The following is a 17,874-nucleotide window of genomic DNA, read 5'->3' on the forward strand; positions in this document are numbered from 1 at the left end:
AAGCAGGATTCATGTTGGTTTTGACATCACCGGAGCAATCATAACAACGTGGCCCCCACGCTTCTTCTTCATTAAAACCTGTGCTTTCTTCTGCTAAAGACACACAAGAGTTTGCCACCATCCACCACTCAATCTCTATCAAATTGTTCAAATAAAATATGATCCATTTCACTGTGGTTAATGCATATAAAATGGTGAACAAAAGAGCGGTAACGTTGGGTCATTCGATTAGTCGAGAGGAGTCTGGCACAACGAAAATCTCTGTTCACTACAATGGAACTGATTGGAGCAGTAAAACTAAACCTAACCCTAACCCTAACCCTAACCCTAACACAATAGCAGCAGATGGAACAGTAATTATTAAATGATCTTCTAATCAGAACACTGGTAAAAAGGGACAAAGCACAGCATGCTGAACATTTGTGAGACCCTCCCAACTGCTAGAAAGAGCTAGATAACAAACATGGATGTCTCAGTGACCAATAAACAGCTTGGCTCAGATTAAGCTTTGGGATACGGATATCACGTGTAACATAGAATTAGTCTACTGCAATAACAAATCTATCTTTGGAAAGGAACCTGAAATACGACCAACCTGACAATCAGAGGAGGTTGGTGGGAGGAGCTATAGGAGGACAGGCTCATTGTAATGGCTGGACTGGAATTAATGGAACGGAGTCAAACACGTTGTGTTTGTTGTGTTTGGTCCCATTCCATTTATTCCATTCCAGCCATTACAATGAGCCCATCCTCTTATAGCTCCTCCCACCAGCCTCCTCTGCTGACAGTATCTTTTAGAAGGACGGGGGATCAAGAGGTTATCTAGTTCCTATTCATACTGGCAAAAAGAGACAAAAACTTTGGGATGCAACATTGGTTCTTTCAACCATACAGTAGGTACAGAAGGTGGATTCAGCCTCAATTGAGTAGCATAAATAATTGTATTGAGCCTCAGGAGCAGTCCATAGAGGGAGCTACACCAGCAGAGTAGGGTCTTCAGGAAATAGCAGACAGTACAGCTTGGGCACTTTGAATACTTGCACTGCATAGTCCCGTCTTCTCTACCTTTGCAGTGATAAGTATGAAAATGTATGCACTCACTAACTGTAAGTCACTCTAGATAAGAGCATCTGCTAAATGACTAAATTATAAAATGTAAATGTATAAGGAACCCTTGTTTTCACCTATCCAACCCTGTTAGAATCGTATTGCTGTTAGGCCAGTGACCACTTCCAGCAGAAAAACAGGATTAAATAGGTACATTTATTTAGCATTTTACACAGACTTTCTACACAATTTAATGCATCTCTAAGTGTTTTATGATGTAGGGTCATTTTTGGGTTATGTTTTTGTTGAACAGAACATTTTTCCTTTTGAGAAATATATAAGCAAGGCTATTTGAAATATGAGGTTGAAAGGGTGAATTGGCTAAGAACACACACAACACATGCTTGTAGTTAAAAACACAGAACGTTATGACACCACAGATACGCTACACAAATAAAATATGAGGTCCTTGTAGCTTTTGATGTCATTTGAATATGAGTTGGCCGTGGATTAATAATTTCAACAAACAAAATATTTCACATCTGTGTCTGATAAATAGTATCCTTTGAATGACATACTCTATATCAGGCTTTCCCTTTCCATTTTTGTTATCCCTACACATGATTGGCAATGGCAAATGTTAAAACAAATGTGTTCCACTTGGTTATGCAAGTCTCTCATGGCACATTTGTGCTATCCTTTCAAATTGGTGCCAAACTGAACTTGCATCTGAGGCGCCAATAATTTTCAGCCCATTTAATGGTTTGCATTATGGCATTGCCTCCTAAGCTCATGGTGTATTCGTATCTTTCAAAATGCATAAGCAATTTACGGAACTGCATTTTATCAAAACAATGAATGTATTTGTACAAGTGCTGTAAAACTTAGACATGAACTCAAATGTAGTTTGAAGCCATAATCTTGATCTAAGAGCAATATAATCTGATACAGAGATAAAACACTATTTCAGTGGTGCCCAACTCAGTCTGGGAAATATCAGTATCATATCAATAGTCCTAACCCTAAGGTGAGGGCTAAGGTCAGGGTTAGGGTAAGGGTTAAGATTAGGCATAGGGTAGGCAAACGGGAATCTGAAACCATTTAAAAAATTGCACTGCCTATTGGAAATCAACATAATCTACATCATTACATTATTGTTTCCCAATTTATTTTAGTACTTTTTTGGCCCACCTAACTGTCACCGCCTCAGACATTGGAATCTAATACAAATATCACCATTAAGCATTAAAGCATTATGACAAATAAATAACATGATTATTAATGGCCCAAGTTAAGGGCCATAAATTCCAGTTTTGTATGCAAATGTACATAATTTCAGTGCACGTCAGCATCAGGTAATGTCTTGCTCGTATCGATTTCCTATATCGACACCACTCCCTAGAACCCATTCTTCCCAAGAGAGAGATAAACATGGTCACTAAATGCTTGTAAATTCTATTCCATATTTATGAGGCCAGGGCCAGGTTCTGTATGGTGAACCTATACTTTTGAGAGACCCCTCACGGGCACTGAATCACTGTTATTGTCAGGGGAAATTAACCCTGTACTGTTTGATGAGCACTCTGCAGTCCTACCGTTTCAGCACAGAGATGGACAGCATTTCGGAATTGCTCTCAATGTCCTGTCAGTTCTCAGTTCTCATGTCAAATACATAATATCATCAAAGTTTGACTTGTTTCAAGAACGGCAATACTATACAAATATGTGGACATCAATATGATTTTGGGGATGTGCATCCAAGGATGTGTTGTTTTCTGATTGTCCTACTGTCTTGTATTGAATGCAAGGTAATTTCCCTGTATCTTATTTTGACATGCTACAACAAGTAATGCATTTACTGTGGAAGTGGATGCAATCTTCTCTGTTGCAACTTATTTTCAAACTAAAATTTCCTGCAATATGCACTTCTTTTTTGATAGAACATAATTCAGGAAGTAGTGAATCATTGGATGCATGTCCACTTCAGCAATAATGTCATACTGTACTTTTTGCAACAAGTTTTCACAGTTTTATGTAGATGTTTTGTCAAGAAAACGTATGAGTGTGTTAAGTCTCAATTCCATTACAAAAATACGAGAGTTTACCAATAGAACAACAAAAAAAAATTTTATAATCAAATGTTTGTTAGTTTTGAAGCAGGCATAAAGCAGAACACTTTCTCCAAATGAGAACAGCGTTTAACATTGTAACGCAGTAGCAAAAGGGGGAGACAAATTTCATATCTACAAATAGAAAATATGGACATGTTAATACAATATTATTACTTGCTAGTATTAACATAATTAATTGGGTTACTACACGGGTAAAAGAGCAACTTAATGTAAAGTGCAACCAGATAAGGTTTGTGGCCTTTTCCTAAGTACTCTAGAATATTATGGAGAAGTTTGGATTTTTAATTAGTGCACTTCACTGTCTAGGGAGCCTCAATCTCATACTCTCTGTGTGATTATAAAAAAACCAAACAAGCTCTCAATAATCACATTACAGCCCGGGCTCTGGGAGTAGGTCCTTCAAAACAAGCAATAAGATATTGCAGAGTAGCTGATTAAGGTCAAGGTAAGGACATACATGTATTGTGGTTCTCAGTAGCTCAGCTGGTAGAGCACGGCGCTTGTAACGCCAAGGTAGTAGGTTCGATCCCCGGGACCACCCATACACAAAAAAAAATGTATGCACGCATGACTGTAAGGCGCTTTGGATAAAAGCGTCTGCTAAATGGCATATTATTATTATATCTTCACAAATGGAATGTTTAAGACTGCTGTCTGCCAAAAACATATGCTTGTTTCTTTTACCATCATTATTTATAATTTTTATTTATTTTTTTGTGGGGGGGGATTTTGAAGTGGTTTAACACTTCTGAAAGAGCTATCTGGAAAGTTACTATCTGCAATGAATAGAATACCGGCCTTAAAAAATACCAAATTTAGTCTATAGGATCTCAGACAGTCAAAGACAGTATTTATTACTCAGTGAGAAACTCATATTTTTTAGATTGGTTGGACTCTATTAACGGTGAGGTGATCAAATAATTATAAAAATAAACAATGTTAAACTGCTTCATAATTTCCTGCCCGTAAAGAGGACAGGTCATTTCCTATGCACATTAAATGACCTAATGAGCTGTTGCTACTGTAAACTCACTGAGAATGCTTCTTTAATGGTTCCTGGCAGAAGTCCAACTGAGCGTGTCCCCAGCAGAATGATCCAGTAAAAAACAAAAGGGGGGAGTTTTGCCTGTCCTTATTCCCAATGACTTACATTCACATCCCTGAGTGTCACAGAGCAGGCTCTGTCGTAGCCGGCCGCGACCGGGAGACCCATGGGGTGGCGCACAATTGGCCCAGCGTTGTCCAGGGTAGGGGAGGGAATGGCCGGCAGGGATGTAACTCAGTAGAGCATGGCGTTTGCAACGCTAGGGTTGTGGGTTCGATTCCCATGGGGGGCCAGTATAAAAAATGAATGTATGCACTAACTGTAAGTCGCTCTGGATAAGAGCGTCTGCTAAATGACTAAAAATGTAAAATGCCATTTCCAGCCATGCAAACAGATAACAAGAATTCTGTATCGCTTGATGTGAGAGAACTTGGTGAAGGCTGATTGCTGGCCGGCACTGAAAGCCCCATTCAGTCAGCCATGTTGGGCACAAGGACCCTGTAGCCCACCGTGCTGGACAGTCGAGCTTCCACGCGTCCAGAATATGTCATTGGGAATAAGGACAGGCAAAACTCCCCCCTTTTGTTTTTACGTCCAGAATATGTCATTGGGAATAAGGACAGGCAAAACTCCCCCCTTTTGTTTTTTACTGGATCATTCTGCTGGGGACACGCTCAGTTGGACTTCTGCCAGGAACCATTAAAGAAGCGCTCTACATTCCAGCACATCTATTGGACACAGAGTATTTTGCTTTTGTTTTGGTCTCTATTGTTCCCTCCTTGGGTACAGTTTTTATGCATGCTCTGTGACACTCAGGGATGTGGTAAGACTCTCCCAAAAAAGCGGAACATTTCCCCTGTTGGTCCCTCAAGCGAGGCTGGGAAATTAGATTGCCAAGGAATATACCTCTATCGCTGCCACTGCGGTTCCCACTTAGCAGCTCGCCAAGCCAGAGCAGGTATCGACCCATCCCCAGTAGACAGAAGACCTACCTCAGCAGCTTCCTGATAACCAAATAAAAATACATTAGAACTCAGGGCATGCAAGGAGGAGAGGCAGCCATGACCATATGAACCATAGCCTGTAGAATGAATCAACATCTGTGATTTTAAGCATATTTTTGTTTCTCACAACACTTAGCAGCCCCAATTTGTTCCATGTTTAGGAAGTGAAAAACATTTACAGATAGCTACTGTAATTATATATTACAGTACAGTACTGTAAAGAGCAATGCGTTATGGGGGCTCAATGGCATTCCGCTATACTGCTGTAAAACATAATAGTTGTACAATACCATTTTACAGTAAAGCACTGTATTACGTGTTTTGCTGTATATTTACAGCAGCATACTGTGAATTATGGTGCATTGTGGGAAAATGTTGTGGGCGGACAAAATAACTCTGACTCATTAACATATTTTGAGGCGTGCCTTCTAAGAGGCTATATTTGTTGCACCCTTTAGTGAGAATGCAGTACTGTCACGTTCTTTGTGTAAAGGATCGGACCAAGGTGCAGCGTGGTATGCGTACATGGTCGTTTATTCATATAAACACGACAAAATCCAACAGAACGTGAAGTTCAAGAGGCTAAACATCCAACAAGCCAAACAGAAACAAGAGCCCACAACATAGGTAGGCAAAATGGCTGCCTAAGTATGAACCCCAATCAGAGACAACGATCGACAGCTGCCTCTGATTGGGAACCACACCCGGCCAACATAGAAATAGATAAACTAGATTATATCCAAATCACACCCTGACCTAACCAAACAGAGAATACAGGTGATCTCTAAGGTCAGGGCGTGACAAGTACCCCACAGAATACAGTGCCATAACGTATTTTTGGAACCTAAATTATAAACTTTACCCTGCAAATGTAAAGTAATTTACTGGCTACTGTACTGCATGTAATTCTGTACCATACTGTAGTTTTGGAACACCAAAAACAGTGGAAAAATAAGTTCATTATTCAAAACTTTGATAAACACGTTGTACGTTAGTGGCACCTGATGGTCAATAGAATTTAGAACAGCCAACTTATTATAGATGATGTCGTACACGCCGTAGCGTGTGCACAGGGTAGCCTTTTTGTCTTCTACCAAACCAATCAGGTAGTTGTTTGACAAAACAAAGCTTTGGACGTCATTGATCACATGCTTCTGATAAAGTGATCGGAGCTCCGGTATCAAGTCTAACATCACTACCAAAAACCTTTTGAACAGTGGGTGCATAGTTGGTGCATGGTATTGTTGTTTCTTGCTCATTAACATATTCTGAGGCGTGCCTTGTAAGAGGTTACATTTGTTGCACCTCGTTAGTGAGTCAATTTAACTGAAATGTGGTAGTAGTTCCCTAACAATTTAATGTGTGTAGGGAACAAATCAGAGTGGTAGCAAGTATCAAACATTAATGGTTGAGTGTTTAGCCATGTCCTTTTGATCTGTTTTGCCCTGTAGTCACTGCCAGTTTAGACGCCTTTGTTGGTGTGCTGTAATATATAATTACATACTCACTGTTAGCAATTGCTGTAAATTTATTAAAATACAATTTAGCAATAAAGTGCTGTTTTGCTGTATATTTACTGCATCATTCTGTAAATTCTGATGCATTGTGGTTAAAATGTTGAGGGAGGGGAAGTGATATAAAACACAAAATATTCATAAAAATGCTACAATATACAAGTACCTAGCAGCCAACCTGCTTGCTCCAATCACATGTAATTACAGTAAAATATCAACATTATATAGCATTTACTTTCTTGCAGTATAGTAGGCTAATTTTACATTATTATTGCTCTGATATTACAGTAACTTACAGAAAGCTGGTGGCAAGTTACTGTAAATATTACAATAATGTACTTGGCACTAACCAGAGATGGGCAAAGATACAGCAAAATATGTCTTGTCACAAATGCAAAATAACTTGAAGACCAATGTATCCATAACTACAACAATATTCACAGTAACGGTTACAGAAACGTTTTACTTGATATGACTGTGATGTGTTTTCTTCTAATCAACCTTAGCTTAATCCACTTACTGTATGTCACTCTGGACAACAGTGTCTGCTAAATGACCAACATATAAATGTAAAAATGAACACTTGCAAAGCACACTGCTTGATATTATTCTAATGAGCTCGGGCCTCAAACAATTGAAATGTTGATCAAATTTGGCCTTGTTTGGGGGCGGAGCTCATTAGAATAATACCCAGCATTGTGTTTTGCAAGTGTTCATTTTGGCATTTACATTTTGATCATTTAGCAGAAGCTCTTATCCAGAGTGACTTGCAGTCAGTGCATTAAAATAAGGTAGATGAACAAGAACATATCAGTCTTAGCAAGGAAACATTATGTTACCTTTACCAAGAATGTTGTAGTTAAGCAGGCTACTTACAAGTTCATTTTTTAAATTAGAAATGATAAAGAAATGTATTCTAATTAAACTGTTACAAAATATATGAAGGCTAGGGAAATTGAAATCACAAAATAGGTATTGAAACTATGGAAAAACTTATATAAAATACATGTAACAGAAATACTGCCTGTCGTTGGTATTGGCTGCCTGCACTGTAAATCTGCAACAGTTTAGTAACCACTGTGCTTCCTGTAATGCACTGTAAATTCTAGAAATACATTATCTTGCTGTTGTCAGGTGTTACAGTAATATGCTGTAAATGTGTGTTTCAGTAAAGGTCCAGTAAATGTACAGTAATTTACTGGCTTCTGTGCTGCCTGTATTTTACTGTACATTTACAGTAACCTTCTGGCTACTGTGCTGCCAGTAATTTACTGTAAAAATTACTGGAAATGTTTTACAGTGTGGTTTTACTGCAGAATACATAATAGCTTCAAGGAAGTATAATACACAGTGGAAATATATTTTAACCACACCTGTCATCACACACAATGGATTTCTGCCAGCTAGAGTGAGGCTATTGTTGAAGGCCATTTTTCTCCACAAACCAACGTGGGCTGGCTTTCCAAAGCCTTGATAAGCTGTCATAATGTTGTCACTCTGCAGTTAGAGCTCAATGTGCCCCATACATTTCCTGCAAACTGGTACAGTTGACAGCATGCTCCTGCTTCCATTTACCAGCTCACAGTAAATGTCATTGTTGTTGTCTGAGTACAAGGTGTATCATGCAGTATTACTATACATGGCTCTACACACAATTCATCTGGATGTGCTACTGAGGAATTTTCTATGGAGAGATGTGAGATGCACAACAGTAGAGATATCCACCACCGGTGCCAGTTCCCATAATCCTCTTCAAAGTCTCATATGGTGTCATTAGTATTGTAATGCGGAGCAATCTGCCGACACCCTGCTGGTTAACCAGTTTGACATGTTTAATAAACGCTTATCTATTACAAAAGTGCCCGACAATGCCTTTTTCTACTGAAACAATGCAAGCATATTTAGAGACGCTAAAACGGCTAAGTTGGATGGACAAATCTCTGTTGGCTGTCTATTGAATGTGTTATCTGTGCAGCCTATCTAAGACACTATTAATTAGTGGATATAAGGTCCTTTTTCATTAAATGGAAGCAGAAATGTTCTGCTGTCTCAAGGGAACCAAGGATTCGCAGACCTCTGAATAAAACAGAAGAGAGAACAAAAATGACACTTATTATAGCTGGTGGTTCGGCTAATCGGAAAAATCAACCCTCCTTATCTCCAGGCATGATGTTTTATCTCCCAACACAATATCCCTCACGCTCTCTGAGGGGCTGACAATCTATCCTGAAAGAACTCATATTTTCTCTAGTGTATCTTCCTGGGCAAGGAAAATCAATTGCCAAACTAAGTAATGAACTCCATTGGCCATCATGTCTGTGGCAGTGCCAGCTGAGCCATGGATGTGCCAGTGAATTCAGACTGCATCGGTTCTCTTACTATCTCTCGAAAAAACTACAGTGGGGAAAAAAAGTATTTAGTCAGCCACCAATTGTGCAAGTTGTCCCACTTAAAAAGATGAGAGAGGCCTGTAATTTTCATCATAGGTACACGTCAACTATGACAGACAAAATGAGATTTTTTTCCCAGAAAATCACATTGTAGGATTTTTAATGAATTTATTTGCAAATTATGGTGGAAAATAAGTATTTGGTCAATAACAAAAGTTTCTCAATACTTTGTTATATACCCTTTGTTGGCAATGACATTTTACATTTACATTTACGTCATTTAGCAGACGCTCTTATCCAGAGCGACTTACAAGTAGGTGCATTTTTTTTTTTTTTTGGGGGGTAGAAGGATTACTTTATCCTATCCCAGGTATTCCTTAAAGAGGTGGGGTTTCAAATGTCTCCGGAAGGTGGTGAGTGACTCCGCTGTCCTGGCGTCGTGAGGGAGCTTGTTCCACCATTGGGGTGCCAGAGCAGCGAACAGTTTTGACTGGGCTGAGCGGGAACTATGCTTCCGCAGAGGTAGGGGAGCCAGCAGGCCAGAGGTGGATGAACGCAGTGCCCTCGTTTGGGTGTAGGGACTGATCAGAGCCTGAAGGTACGGAGGTGCAGTTCCCCTCACAGCTCCGTAGGCAAGCACCATGGTCTTGTAGCAGATGCGAGCTTCAACTGGAAGCCAGTGGAGTGTGCGGAGGAGCGGGGTGACGTGAGAGAACTTGGGAAGGTTGAACACCAGACGGGCTGCGGCATTCTGGATGAGTTGTAGGGGTTTAATGGCACAGGCAGGGAGCCCAGCCAACAGCGAGTTGCAGTAATCCAGACGGGGAGATGACAAGTGCCTGGATTAGGACCTGTGCCGCTTCCTGTGTAAGGCAGGGTCGTACTCTCCGAATGTTGTAGAGCATGAACCTACAGGATCGGGTCACCGCCTTGATGTTAGCGGAGAACGACAGGGTGTTGTCCAGGGTCACGCCAAGGCTCTTCGCACTCTGGGAGGAGGACACAACGGAGTTGTCAACCGTGATGGCGAGATCATGGAACAGGCAGTCCTTCCCCGGGAGGAAGAGCAGCTCCGTCTTTCCGAGATTCAGCTTGAGGTGGTGATCCGTCATCCATACTGATATGTCTGCCAGACATGCAGAGATGCGATTCGCCACCTGGTTATCAGAAGGGGGAAAGGAGAAGATTAGTTGTGTGTCGTCAGCGTAGCAATGATAGGAGAGGCCATGTGAGGATATGACAGAGCCAAGTGACTTGGTGTATAGCGAGAATAGGAGAGGGCCTAGAACTGAGCCCTGGGGGACACCAGACAGCTTCTCGCCACGCCACTTGGTAGGAGCGACCGGTCAGGTAGGACGCAATCCAAGAGTGAGCCGCGCCGGAGATGCCCAGCTCGGAGAGGGTGGAGAGGAGGATCTGATGGTTCACAGTATCAAAGGCAGCAGACAGGTCTAGAAGGACAAGAGCAGAGGAGTAGTTAGCAAACTAGCTAGCCATTGCTTTCAGACAAAGAAGAACCCCTCCTTTCACGGCACGAAAACACAGAGAGAGCCAAACTAACGTTAACTAGTCACCCATGTCCCGCATTCCTTGAGCGACTCGGGCTATCAATATGTAAAAAACAAAACACAAGTGTAGGTTATGAAAACAAAACTTAACAACTGGAAGCATAGAAACAATGCACATAGACAGCTTCTTAGACTTGCTTTCAAATAGAATGATAGATCTATAACTCACATTTCTATGTGAAATTGGTCAGGTCGCCAAAAAAGTTACATATTGCCACTTTAATTGAAATACTGTAGAAATACATTCAACATGGGCTTCTTCTAATGCCAAAATGCCGACCGGTAGCTTCAAAGCCTCTCACTGGCCAATACATAGCATCAACAATCCAGGGTTTATATATATCATTGTTGTAAACAATGACACACATTAACACGTTCCATGTTGTAATTCTAGCAACCTGAAGATATTAATTGAGAAAAAACGTCTGGACATTGTTCTCTACAATGTTTGCTAGCAAAACACATGGGTCAACAACACACTCTGACTCTCGGTTTCTAAATAGCTGTACGGACATTGTTGAAGTAGATTCACATTTGAGCAGAAAGCACGGTAAGCACTACATGACGATTAATATCACTTTAGCGATAATATGTGGAAAATCTATTGCTACACTCACCTTGAAAAAATGACACAGGTCAAACGTTTTCTGTAAGTCTTCACAAGGTTTTCACACACTGTTGCTAGTATTTTGGCCCATTCCTCCATGCAGATCTCCTCTAGAGCAGTGATGTTTTGGGGCTGTCGCTGGGCAACACAGACTTTCAACTCCCTCCAAAGATTTTCTATGGGGTTGAGATCTGGAGACTGGCTAGGCCACTCCAGGACCTTGAAATGCTTCTTACGAAGCCACTCCTTCGTTGCCCGGGCGGTGTGTTTGGGATCATTGTCATGCTGAAAGACCCAGCCACGTTTCATCTTCAATGCCCTTGCTGATGGAAGGAGGTTTTCACTCAAAATCTCACGATACATGGCCCCATTCATTCTTTCCTTTACACGGATCAGTCGTCCTAGTCCATTTGCAGAAAAACAGCCCCAAAACATGATGTTTCCACCCCCATGCTTCACAGTAGGTATGGTGTTCTTTGGATGCAACTCAGCATTCTTTGTCCTTCAAACACGACGAGTTGAGTTTTTACCAAAAAGTTCTATTTTGGTTTCATCTGGCCATATGACATTCTCCCAATCCTCTTCTGGATCATCCAAATGCACTCTATCAATCTTCAGACGGGCCTGGACATGTACTGGCTTAAGCAGGGGGGCACGTCTCGCACTGCAGGATTTGAGTCCCTGGCGGCGTAGTGTGTTACTGATGGTAGGCTTTGTTACTTTGGTCCAAGCTCTCTGCAGGTCATTCACTAGGTCCCCCCATGTGGTTCTGGGATTTTTGCTCACCGTTCTTGTGATCATTTTGACCCCACGGGGTGAGATCTTGCATGGAGCCCCAGATCGAGGGAGATTATCAGTGGTCTTGTATGTCTTCCATTTCCTAATAATTGCTCCCACAGTTGATTTCTTCAAACCAAGCTGCTTACCTATTGCAGATTCAGTCTTCCCAGCCTGGTGCAGGTCTACAATTTTGTTTCTGGTGTCCTTTGACAGCTCTTTGGTCTTGGCCATAGTGGAGTTTGGAGTGTGACTGTTTGAGGTTGTGGACAGGCGTCTTTTATACTGATAACAAGTTCAAACAGGTGCCATTAATACAGGTAACGAGTGGAGGACAGAGGAGCCTCTTAAAGAAGAAGTTACAGGTCTGTGAGAGCCAGAAATCTTGCTTGTTTGTAGGTGACCAAATACTTATTTTCCACCATAATTTGCAAATAAATTCATTAAAAATCCTACAATGTGATTTTCTGGAGAAAAAAAATCTCATTTTGTCTGTCATAGTTGACGTGTACCTATGATGAAAATTACAGGCCTCTCTCATCTTTTTAAGTGGGAGAACTTGCACAATTGGTGGCTGACTAAATACTTTTTTCCCCCACTGTACACAATACCCCATAATGTCAAAGTGGAATTATGTTTTTAGACATTTTTACAAATTAATTTAAAATGAAAAGCTGAAATGTCTTGAGTCAATAAGTATTCAACCGCCTTGTTATGGCAAGCCTAAATATGTTCAGGAATAAAAATGTTCTTAACAAGTCACATAATAAGTTGCATGGACTCATTATCTGTAAGGTCCCTCAGTCGAGCAGTGAATTTCAAACACAGATTCAACCACAAAGACCAGGGAGGTTTTCCAATGCCTCGCAAAGAAGGGCACCTATTGGTAGATGGGTATAAATAAAAAAGCAGACATTGAATACATCCCTTTGAGCATGGTGAAGTTATTAATTACACTTTGGATGGTGTACCAATACACCCAGCCACTACAAAGATACAGGCATCCTTCCTTCCTAACTCAGTTGCCGGAGAGGAAGGAAACCACTCATGGATTTCACCATAAGTCGGCAGGTAGCTTAGTGGTTAAGAGCGTTGTGCCAGTAACCGAAAGGTCGCTGGTTCTAATCCCTGAGCCGACTAGTTGAAAAATCTGTCGATGTGCCCTTGAGCAAGGCACTCAACCCTAATTGCTCCTGGAAGTCGCTCTGGATAAGAGCGTCTGCTAAATGACTAAAATTTAAGTCAGTTACAGAGTTTAATGGCTGTAACAGGAGAAAACTGAGGATGGATCAACAACATTGTAGTCACTCCACAATACTAACCTAAATGACAGCGTGAAAGAAGGAAGCCTGTACAGAATTCATTCTGATCTTAACGCCAACCCTCCGACGTTCACAGATTAGCCCATCTTTCCCAGTATAGTGCCAATTTGCTGTTTCCTTTTGCAATACATCCCTCCATTTTACTGTGATGTCTTGCGAGGGTCCTGAACCTCCCTATTTGTAAAATTTCTACCGATATTGCCCTAAAAATAAATACTTTACCCAAGATTATAATATATATTTTTTAAAGCCTGTACAGAATAAAATATTCCAAAACATGCATCCTGTTTGCAATAAAGCATTAAAGTAAAACTGTTAAAAATGTGGCAAAGAAATGAACTTTATGTCCTGAATGCAAAGCGTACCACTCTTCATATTCTCAAGCATGGTGGTGGCTGCATCTTGTTATGGGTATGCTTGTCATCAGCAAGGACTAGGGAGTTTTTTAGGATAAAATGAAATGGAACAGAGCTAAGCGCAGGCAAAATCCTAGAAGGAAAACCTGGATCAGTCTGCTTTCCAACAGACACTGGAAGACAAATTCACCTTTCAGCAGGACAATAACCTAAAACTGTCACACCCTGGCTCTGGGACTCATTATGTTGAGCCAGGGTGTGTTCATTCTATGTGTTCTGTTTCTATGTTGGGTGTTCTAGTTCGTCATTTTCTATGTTTGACTGAGTGACTCCCAATCAGAGGCAACGAGTGTCAGCTGTTTGCTGGTTGTCTCTGATTGGGAGCCATATTTAACTGTCTGTGTTTCACTTTGGGTTTGTGGGTTTTTGTTCCGTGTTCGGTCATTGTCACCGTGGACTTCACGAGTCGTGTTTTGTTTTGTTTAGAAACTTTAACTAATTAAAGTCATGTTTGTTTCTCACGCTGCGCCTTGGTCTACTCATTACTACGACGATCGTGACAGAAAAACCCACCATACCAAGACCAAGCAGCGTGTCCAGGAGCAGGCAGCCTGGACGTGGGAGCAGATCTTGGACGGGCAGGGGTCCTGGACCTGGGAGGAAATCCTGGCCGGGATGGATCGCCCGGCCATGGAGTGAGACGGTGGAGGCGCGCCGTAGAGAGGAGCTACGGCGTGATCAGGGTCGTCGTCGGACGGTCGTGAGGCAACCCCAGAAAATTTTTAGGGGGGGGCACACGGCATGGACGACGGGGCTGACGGAGGAGAAAAGGGGGCGGATCCAGAAGGCCACCAGGCCAGGGGTACACCGCCCCTGTACGTCCTGTGTGGATGCCTCACACAGAGTGTGTGAGGGTAGGCATTCAGCCAGGACGGGTGGTGGCCGCTATTCACTCCAGGCCTCCTATCCGTCTCCACAGCCCGGTTCGGCCTGTCCCTGCTCCACGCACCAAGCCTACGGTGTGCGTCGCCAGCCCAGTCCGGCCTGTCCCTGCTCCACGCACCAAGCCTACGGTGTGCGTCGCCAGCCCGGTCCGGCCTGTCCCTGCTCCACGCACCAAGCCTACGGTGTGCGTCGCCAGCCCGGTCCGGCCTGTCCCTGCTCCACGCACCAAGCCTACGGTGTGCGTCGCCAGCCCGGTCCGGCCTGTCCCTGCTCCACGCACCAAGCCTACGGTGTGCGTCGACAGCCCAGCCCGGCCTGTTCCTGCCACCCGCACCAAGCCTACGGAGTGCGTCGACAGCCCAGCCCGGCCTGTCCCTGCTCCACGCACCAAGCCTACGGTGTGCGTCGACAGCCCAGCCCGGCCTGTCCCTGCTCCACGCACTAAACCTACGGTGCGCGTCGCCAGCCCGGTCCGGCCTGTTCCTGCCACCCGCACCAAGTCTACGGTGCGCGTCGACAGCCCGACCCGGCCTGTTCCTGCCACCCGCACCAAGTCTACGGTGCGCGTCGCCAGCCCGACCCGGCCTGTTCCTGCCACTCGCACCAAACCTACGGTGCGCGTCGCCAGCCCGGTCCGGCCTGTTCCTGCCACTCGCACTAAGCCAGGGGTGCGAGAAGTCAGCCTGGTAAGGCCCGTTCCTCCTCCACGCACCAAGAAAGGGGTGCAAGTCGACAGACTGGACCAGGGGCACTATGGGGGGTGTATTGGAGGGTGGTGGTCAAGGCCTGAGCCAGAACCGCCGCCGAGAAGGTATGCCCGCCCAGCCCTCCCCTGTTTTGTTTAGTTGAGGCGCGGTCGCAGTCCGCACTTTTAGGGGGGGGTACTGTCACACCCTGGCTCTGGGACTCATTATGTTGAGCCAGGGTGTGTTCATTCTATGTGTTCTGTTTCTATGTTGGGTGTTCTAGTTCGTCATTTTCTATGTTTGACTGAGTGACTCCCAATCAGAGGCAACGAGTGTCAGCTGTTTGCTGGTTGTCTCTGATTGGGAGCCATATTTAACTGTCTGTGTTTCACTTTGGGTTTGTGGGTTTTTGTTCCGTGTTCGGTCATTGTCACCGTGGACTTCACGAGTCGTGTTTTGTTTTGTTTAGAAACTTTAACTAATTAAAGTCATGTTTGTTTCTCACGCTGCGCCTTGGTCTACTCATTACTACGACGATCGTGACAAAAACAAAAGGCCAAATATACACTGGAGTTACTTACCGAGACGTCATTGAAAGTTCCTGAGTGGCCTAGTTAGTCTATGGCAAGACTTGAAAATGGCTGTCTAGCAATGATGAACAACCAACTTGGCAGAGCTTGAAGAATTTTGAAAATTATAATGTGCAAATATTGTACAATCCAGGTGTGCAAAGCTCTTAGAGATTTACCCAGAAAGAATCACAGCTGTAATCGCTGCCAAAGGTGATTCTAACGCGTAGCAGTTGGCCAGAGCAAGGAGATTGGGTAGCCAGGCAATTATTGTACACTGTTGAGATATTCAGTGACCATGACTATCCCTATACAAGCTGAAATATCTGAGCTAATTATAATACTTTCCACATCATAGGATTCTGTGACCAAGGTCTTCCATAGACACTGGAGTGACTTGCAGGGTAATTTACAGTATGATATGATTACTCACAGTGACATAGAACATTTAACAATCTAGCCACACATGGAGTACGACAAAAAGCCATTTTTGTAACCTATGTTCTGGTTCAGCTTAGTCAACTTATTAGTCAACTTAGTCAACCTCAGTTTGCAGGTATTGGTAGCCTGACGACTCACACTAAATTCTTCTGCTGCTCTGTCATTGAAGTAATTTGTGGTGACGAGAGGCACGAGGGGCATTGTACAAAAAAAAGTAATCATTGATTGGATAATCTCTAACCAATCAGAGTAACAAAGCCAATTACGAATTTTCAAACTACCGCTTTACTCACGTGTGTTCTGGCTCTGGCCCAACCCATCAGTTTCAGGACCAATCAGACGGCCCTGAATGTGTTCACATTCAGAGAAGGGTCGGGGAGGTACTCAAATCCAGCCTCATTGCGAAGAGGAAACTAACATGCTTGGGCATGGCATAGCGTTTGGCCGGAGCAAGGAGATGAAGGGGTTGAATGATCCCATTGGGAACTGGAGATGATGAGATAGCCATGATTTTATCATGACCTAACCTAGCATCAATGCTAATCCTTAGGATAGTGACATATTATATTACAAGAAACTCAAACAAGGTTACATACCATAATAAAGATGTTTGAGTCAGTATGAATGCTATACTAACAAATATGTTTTTGTGTGAATGAATGACCATGCCATCACTGCTACAGAGAGATTAAATACTTACAGTACAAAAATCCAGATGACTAAAATTGTGCTAAAACTGCACTCTCAAAGAACTGATTAACATCAGAGATTCAGGAAGCTGCCTAACAGTCAAGGCTCTGCCCCTCTTTCCCAGCTATTTTAAACACCAAGCCCTGTCAATTTAATTTACTCTTTCTAACGAAGATGCCATTTTTGCTCCTGTTATCGGAGCCTTGCAGGCAGAGAAATTCCTCCTCTCCTCCTCTGCAGCTGGGTGCATTTCCCGTCACACAATGTGATAATCCACCCAACAAAAAGCACAGCATTCTAGGCAAATCTATGATGGCCTAAAACATCAATACATTTCTAATACAGATTATGTTTTGCATGGAACAGATTAACTTCACTGCACATAGACAGAGATGCATAAATTATATGTAGCGAGCTCTGTCACAATCTGAAATCTGTCATTGCTGTAAATTACAATGTGTTCGTATTCAACTTGGTATACTACTGAGGGTTAATTCAAATACTGACTTAATGAAAGAAAACGTACAGTATAATACATGGGTATTATTATATTGCCTTACCACTGCATAATTTGAATTACTGTTTTTTCCATTGTTCATAAAACAACTTAATTACTAATCCCTCATCTCTCCCTCTGGAGCACAAGTCGACACTGACTCAAATATGATATTCCCATAGGAAAGTGTATTAAGAAGGCTCTCTTGGTTCATCAATGCTAACTGGAAGGTCTTATCATTACATTATACAACATTAAGCTGAGCAAAACCAAACTCAATATATG

Source organism: Coregonus clupeaformis, chromosome 4, assembly GCF_020615455.1.
Source record: "Coregonus clupeaformis isolate EN_2021a chromosome 4, ASM2061545v1, whole genome shotgun sequence".
NCBI classification, from domain to species: Eukaryota; Metazoa; Chordata; class Actinopteri; order Salmoniformes; family Salmonidae; genus Coregonus; species Coregonus clupeaformis.